Raw genomic sequence first — 8,031 nt, forward strand, 5'->3', positions numbered from 1 at the left:
GAGTTGGAAGCAAATGACTGAAATTAAATTGTAGAATTGTAAATGGGAATGGGGTGTTTGCTCATGAAAATAAACGCAGAAATTAAAGAGAATGGGTGATATCAGAATTGGGGAGTTCAATGGGCACAGGAGATGTTACAATTCTCTGGATCAAGTTCATTTTCATCTTTTCCTCAATCAAGGCACTCATTGATCTCCTTGGCAATCTTAATTAATTGAATTACAATTTCTTGCAATTCAATCTCTCAAATCTTGATCAATAGCCAATTCCTTGGTCAATTGCTCATGAGAAGAGATGAAGCGTGGTCACTGATTATACCACATGCATTTCCCAAATCAAGTATTGAGAGGATTATAGTCACATATCCATCCAAACCCAATTTGGTCCAGCATGAGAAAGCATTTCTAGCTTGATCTCTTCATTCCTCTTTCAAGGTTCAGAAGAGATCCAAGTTTGAATAGTTTCTTTTCCAAGATAACTACCCAATGGGATGAAGATCGAAAGTTTTCAAGTAAAATCAAGAGAAAAGTTAGAAGAAGAATAAAGAAAACTAGTATTGATCCATCAAATTACAACAGAGCTCCCTAACCCAATGAAATGGGTTTAGTTGTTCATAGCTCTAGAAAATGAAAACAAAGATGGAGAATACATCATGGAACTAGAAGAGCAGAGAAGGTAAAAATACAGAGAATAGTGCTTCCTACTTTCCAGCTTCCAGAACTCCTAAATAATTCAAAGCTACTCCTATATATACTACTCTTCTCAGCTTCTAGTTGGTTCTTCAAGTCTTGGGCCATTAGATCTTGAGTTTGAAGCAGTTCTCTTCTTCATTTGGGCTTGGTTTCACTTGCAGAGAGAAAGTACGAAGTGGGCAGAGACTTTAGCTCAGGACGTTAGGGGTGTTAACATTTAGTGAAAGTTTGAGTTTGAGAACGTTAGTGACACTCAACATTGTCACTAACGTTCCAATGTACCCCTTTTTGCTTCACGTTAGAGCCCACGTTAACTAGGTTAACGTGGCTTCTAGCGTGGACTTGCCAACCTTCGAGAACGTTAGTGAAATTCAACATTGTCACTAACGTTCCAACGTGCCCCTATGTCTCACGTTAGAGTCCACGTTAACTAGGTTAACGTGGCTTCTAACGTGGCCTTGCCAACCTTCGAGAACGTTAGTGACAATCAACCTTGTCACTAACGTTTCAATGTGCCCCTATGTCTCACGTTAGAGTCCACATTAACTAGGTTAACGTGGCTTCTAACGTGGCCAATATTAGCCATCCCCAACGTTAGTGACAATATTGAGTGTCACTAACGTTGGCTCATCATTCACTCATCAACGTTAGCTTCCACGTTAACTAAGTTAACGTGGAAGTTAACGTGGCTCCTTGGGGTTTTGTGGTTGCTTCCAACGTTAGTGACAATGTTGGGTGTCACTAACTGTTGGACGAAATTGTGATCCATGCACTTTGTACTTGTATAAAATTTAATAATTGGCTCTATTTGAATTCATAACTCCGTTCAACTAACCAGCAAGTGTACTGGGTCGTCCAAGTAATAAACCTTACGTGAGTAAGGGTCGATTCCACAGAGATTGTTGGTATGAAGCAAGCTATGGTCACCTTGTAAATCTCAGTTAGGCAGATTAAATAGGTTTATGGTTTCGAAAATTAATAATAAAAAGAAAATAAAAGAGATAGAAATACTCATGTAAATCAATAGTGGGAGTTTCAGATAAGTGCATGGAGGTGCTGTGCTCCTCTTACTTATTGCTTTCATCCAGTTCTTCTTACTCCTTTCCATGGCAAGCTGTATGTAGGGCATCACCATCATCAATGGCTACTTTCAATCCTCTCGGGAAAATGGTCCTATGCGCTGTCACTGCACGGCTAATCGTCTGGAGGCATCACCCTTGGTTGATAGCTACATCCCATCCTCTCAGTGAAAATGGTCCAAATGCTCTGTCACAGCACGGCTAATCATCTGTCGGTTCTCAATCAGGTTGGAATAGAATCCATTGATTCTTTTGCGTCTGTCACTAACGCCCAGCCTTCAGGAGTTTGAAGCTCGTCACAGTCATTCAATACCGGAATCCTACTCGGAATACCACAGACAAGGTTAGACTTTCCGGATTCCCAGGATCCTACTCGGAATACCACAGACAAGGTTAGACTTTCCGGATTCTCAAGAATGCCGCCATCTATCTAGCTTATACCACAGAGATTCTGTTGGGGAATCTAAGAGATATGCGTCCGGCCTAAGGTAGAACGGAAGTGGTTGTCAATCACGCGCGTTCATAGGTGAGAATGATGATGAGTGTCACGGATCATCACATTCATCAAAGTGTTGTGCAACGTATATCTTGGAATAAGAATAAAAGAGAATTGAATAAAAAGTAATAGTAATTGTATTGAAACTTGAGGTACAGCAGAGCTCCACACCCTTAATCTATGGTGTGCAGAAACTCCACCGTTGAAAATACATAAGTGAAAGGTTCAGGCATGGCCGAATGGCCAGCCCCCATGTGGTCACAAGACCGAGTGATCCAAGACTAACAGTTAAAAGAAAGACTTCTAATACAATAGTTAAATGTTCTATTTATAATAAACTAGCTCCTAGGGTTTACATGAGTAAGTAATTGATGCATAAATCCACTTTCGGGGCCCACTTGGTGTATGCTTGGGCTGAGCTTGATCAATCCACGAGCTGAGGCTTTTCTTGGAGTTGAACTCCAAGTTATGACGTGTTTTGGGCGTTCAACTCCGGATCATGACGTTTTTCTGGCGTTTAACTCCAGACAGCAGCATGTACTTGGCGTTCAACGCCAAGTTACATCGTCAATTCCCGAATAAAGTATGAACTATTATATATTGCTGGAAAGCTCTGGATGTCTACTTTCCAACGCCGTTGAGAGCGCGCTATTTAGAGTTCTGTAGCACCAGAAAATCCATTTTGAGTGCAGGGAGGTCAGATTCCAACAGCATCAGCAGTCCTTTTGTCAGCCTTTTTCAGAGTTTTGCTCAAGTCCCTCAACTTCAGCCAGAAATTACCTGAAATCACAGAAAAACACACAAACTCATAGTAAAGTCTAGAAATGTGAATTTAACATAAAAACTAATGAAAACATCCCTAAAAGTAGCTTAAACTTACTAAAAACTTCCTAAAAACAATGCCAAAAAGCGTATAAATTATCCGCTCATCACAACACCAAACTTAAATTGTTGCTTGTCCCCAAGCAACTGAAAATAAAATAGGATAAAAAGAAGAGAATATACTATAAATTCCAGAATATCAATGAATATTAATTATAATTAGATGAGCGGGACTTGTAGCTTTTTGCTTCTGAACAGTTTTGGCATCTCACTTTTTCCTTTGAAGTTCTGAATGATTGGCTTCTCTAGGAACTTAGAATTTCGGATAGTGTTATTGACTTTCCTAGTTAAGCATGTTGATTCTTGAACACAGCTACTTATGAGTCTTGGCCGTGGCCCTAAGCACTTTGTTTTCCAGTATTACCACCGGATACATAAATGCCACAGACACATAACTGGGTGAACCTTTTTAGATTGTGACTTAGCTTTGCTAGAGTCCCCAGTTAGAGATGTCCAGAGCTCTTAAGCACACTCTTTTTGCTTTGGATCACGACTTTAACCACTCAGTCTCAAGCTTTTCACTTGGACCTTCATGACACAAGCACATGGTTAGGGACAGCTTGGTTTAGCCGCTTAGGCCTGGATTTTATTTCCTTGGGCCCTCCTATCCATTGATGCTCAAAGCCTTGGATCTTTTTTACCCTTGCCTTTTGGTTTTAAGGGCTATTGGCTTTTTCTGCTTGCTTTTTTTTTTCGCCACTTCTTTTTTTTTTTCACAAGCTTTTGCTTTTTCACTGCTTTTTCTTGCTTCAAGAATCAATTTCATGATTTTTCAGATTGTCAATAACATTTCTCCTTGTTCATCATTCTTTCAAGAGCCAACAGTTTTAACATTCATAAACAACAAGATCAAAATTATGCACTGTTCAAGCATTCATTCAGAAAACAAAAAGTATTGTCACCACATCAATATAATTAAATTAAATTCAAGGATAAATTCGAAATTCATGTACTTCTTGTTCTTTTGAATTAAAACATTTTTCTTTTAAGAGAGGTGAAGGATTGATGGAATTTATTCATAGCTTTAAGACATAGTTACTACATACTAATGATCATGAAATAAAGACACAAAACATAGATAAACACAATATTAAAAACCGAAAACAGAAAATAAAAAAAATAAAAAAAACAAGGAATGAATCCACCTTTAGTGGCGTCTTCTTCTTGAAGGACCAATGATGTTCTTAAGCTCTTCTATGTCCCTTCCTTGCCTTTGTTGCTCCTCCCTCATTGCTCTTTGATCTTCTCTTATTTCTTGGAGAATGATGGAGTGCTCATGATGTTCCACCCTTAGTTGTTCAACATTGTGGCTCAAATCTTCTAAGGAAGTGTTGAGTTGTTCCCAATAGTTGTTGGGAGGAAAGTGCATCCCTTGAGGCATCTCAGGGATTTCTTGATGATGAGCTTCCTCATGCATCTCTTGAGAACCGTGAGGGGTCTCTCTTTCTTGCTCCATCCTCTTCTTGGTGATGGGCTTATCCTCTTCAATGGAGATGTCTCCTTCTATGATAACTCCAGCTGAGTAACATAGATGGCAAATAAGGTGAGGAAAAGCTAGCCGTGCCATAGGTGAAGGCTTGTCGGCTATTTTGTAGATTTCATTGGAGATGACCTCATGAACTTCTACTTCCTCTCCAATCATGATGCCATGAATCATGATGGCCCGATCCACAGTAACTTCAGATCGGTTGCTAGTAGGAATGATGGAGCGTTGAATGAACTCCAACCATCCTCTAGCCACAGGCTTGAGATCCAGTCTTCTTAGTTGGATTGGCTTGCCTTTGGAGTCTCTCTTCCATTGAGCTCCTTCCACACATATGTCCATAAGGACTTGGTCCAACCTTTGATCAAAGTTGACCCTTCTAGTGTAGGGGCGTTCATCTCCTTGCATCATAGGCAAGTGGAATGCCAACCTCACATTTTCCGGACTAAAATCTAAGTATTTCCCCCGAACCATTGTGAGATAATTCTTTGGACTCGGGTTCATACTTTGATCATGGTTCCTAGTGATCCATGCATTGGCATAGAACTCTTGAACCATTAAGATTCTGACTTGTTGCATGGGGTTGGTTAAGACTTCCCAACCTCTTCTTCGGATTTCATGTCGGATCTCCGGATACTCATTTTTCTTGAGCTTGAAAGGGACCTTAGGGATCACCTTCTTCTTTGCCACAACATCATAGAAGTGGTCTTGATTGCTCTTGGAGATGAATCTTTCCATCTCCCATGACTCGGAGGTGGAAGCTTTTGTCTTCCCTTTTCCTTTTCTAGAGGATACTCCGGCCTTAGGTGCTGATGACAAGTCATCATATACCCATTTTTCAAGCTAATTTCACTTGTTTTGTTAGCATTTATGCACTTTCTTGCATCCTAAGTAAGTGATTTGGAGTGAAAATGCATAACTTCTTTAAATCAAGCAACCACCATGAATTTAATGTTAATCATTGAGGTTTGAGCTCATTTTAATTGAATTTTAATTGATTTATAAGCCTCTTGAATTTAGTGATACTTTGAGTGGTTGTTTGGTTTATTTTAGGTGAAGAAAAGAAAAGAAAATGAAAAGCGTGGCCTAAGAAGCGTGACGCAAGAAAAGGAAAGCGTGGCCAAGGAGGAGAGAAGCGTACCGCATTGAGGTGGGGGAAGCAACATTGCCCTCCTCAAGGGCAGAATGCCCTCTAGGAGGGCAACATTAGGTGACCAAACAAGAAAGGCAACCTTGCCCTGCCCACTCCAAGGGCAGAGCACAAAATGGTGCCTTGGAGCCAAGAGAAGAGAACATTGCCCTGCCCTTGTGGAGGGCAGGATCGGGCTCCATGAGGAAGAAAATCAATGTAAAAATATCAACTATGCAAGCCACAAGGTTCGAACAAAGAACCATGAGGAAGCCAAGCTCTAAGACCCACTAGCGTGCCAAGAAATCAAAAGAAAAAGTAGCGTGTTTGCAAGCCACCAGGTTCGAACACGGGCCATGAAGAGTGGGAACCTTGCCCTGCCCTTGGCGCGGGCAGGGCAGCATTTGAAATGGTGCATGGACTTGGCGCACCAAGAAGCGAAACGCGCGCACCAAATTTCCCTTGGCAGCACCAACCGCGCGCACCAACATCCCCTGGCAGCACCAAACCGTTCCTGCCCTGCCCTTGGCGCGGGCAGGGCAGCGTTTGGCATTCCTGGCGCATCACGCTCGTCCCTGGCGCACCAAATTTCTTCCTTGGTGCACCATGGCCGCACCAAGCTTCATTTTTCTGCCCTGCCCTCCACAAGGGCAGGGCAGCCTCCTGGGAGTGAATCTAATGGGCCGAAAAATCAAATTAAATTCCCATTTTAATTCATTTCTTCACTAAATCAAAAGCCCATCCAAATCCCAAAATCCAAGAATAGAAAGTGTATAAATAGTAGTTAGTTTGATGTAATTAGGACCCTTTTGCCAAATTCACTTTGACCTTTACTTTTGAATTTTTCACTTTGAGTTTTCCTTTGGAGATTTCTGAGAATTGGGGAGGGAATTGATCTCTCTTCTCCCTCATTCTTGCCTTAGCAGTTTTACTCTTTTGTTTCTGAGTATTGGGTGTGTGAAATTGGGAAAATTCTGTCCCAATTCCCATTCAAGCTCTTTGCACTTTGTTTTCTGCATAATTCAATTCAAATTCTGTTCATCTATTATTTCTTCTTTAATTTTCTGTCAATCGCTTTGTTTACTTGGATCTAGGAAGGCAAATAGAGATCTAGGCTCTGCTACCTAGTCTCTTGAGACCTGAGACCAAAATTTTACTTAGTTCCTCTTGGAACCTCTGCTGCATTTAATTTCTTTGCTGTTTAAATTCCCATTGCTCCTAATTCAAATTCTGCTACCTTAATTGTTGCACTTTACTTCCTCTTTGTTTAGATCTTGCAATCCCATTCCTCAGTTCCCTTTTATATTCAAGCCATTTATCTTTCTTGTCATTTAAGTTACTGCAATTTAACTTTCTTGCACTTTAAGTTTCAGTCATTTACTTTCTTGCTCTTTAAGATTCTGCAAATTTACAATTCTGTTCTTCAATTTACTGCACATTTACTGTCATTTACTTTCTGTTAAACACAAATCACTCAACCAAAACTTGATTCGCTTGACTAAATCACCCACTAAACTAAAATTGCTCAATCCTTCAATCCCTGTGGGATCGACCTCACTCATGTGAGTTATTATTACTTGATGCGACCCGGTACACTTGCCGGTGAGTTTTGTGTTGGATCGTTCTCCACACATCAAGTTTTTGGCGCCGTTGCCGGGGATTGAAATAGATTGACAATGATTAAGTGAAGTGGAGGTCTAGATTAAGCACTTTTTCTTTTCTGTTATTCTAACTCTTACTAACACACTAACTGTTTGAATCTTTGCTTAAACTAACTAAACCTTCATTCTAGCTATAGATTGAAGTTTCATTGGCTTTCTGGGTTTGTGTGTTTATTGCTGTGTGTTTGTATGTCAGGTATAGGGAGATCCTCTCCTATCATCTCTGAAATTGATCCAAGAACTCTTCGGAGAATAAGAAGAGCTGAAAGAGGGAAGAACATTGTTGGAGAAGAAGAAGAATCTGAGGAGGAATTCCAAGATATGGAAGGAGATACCAGTCAACCAGGAGGAGGAGCCAACAATAACCAACAGAGAAGAGTCTTGGCCTCATACACATTTGCAAATGCTAGGCATTGTGGGAGTAGCATTCTTCCCCCTAATGTCAATGCAAACAACTTTAAACTCAAGCCACAACTCATCACTCTGGTGCAAAACAATTGTTCTTTTGGAGGAGGGCCTTTGGAGGATCCAAACCAACATTTGTCTACTTTCTTGAGAATTTGTGACACAGTGAAGACAAATGGTGTACCTCCTGATAGCTATAAGTT

The sequence above is a fragment of the Arachis stenosperma genome, chromosome 9, assembly GCF_014773155.1.
Source record: "Arachis stenosperma cultivar V10309 chromosome 9, arast.V10309.gnm1.PFL2, whole genome shotgun sequence".
NCBI lineage: Eukaryota > Viridiplantae > Streptophyta > Magnoliopsida > Fabales > Fabaceae > Arachis > Arachis stenosperma.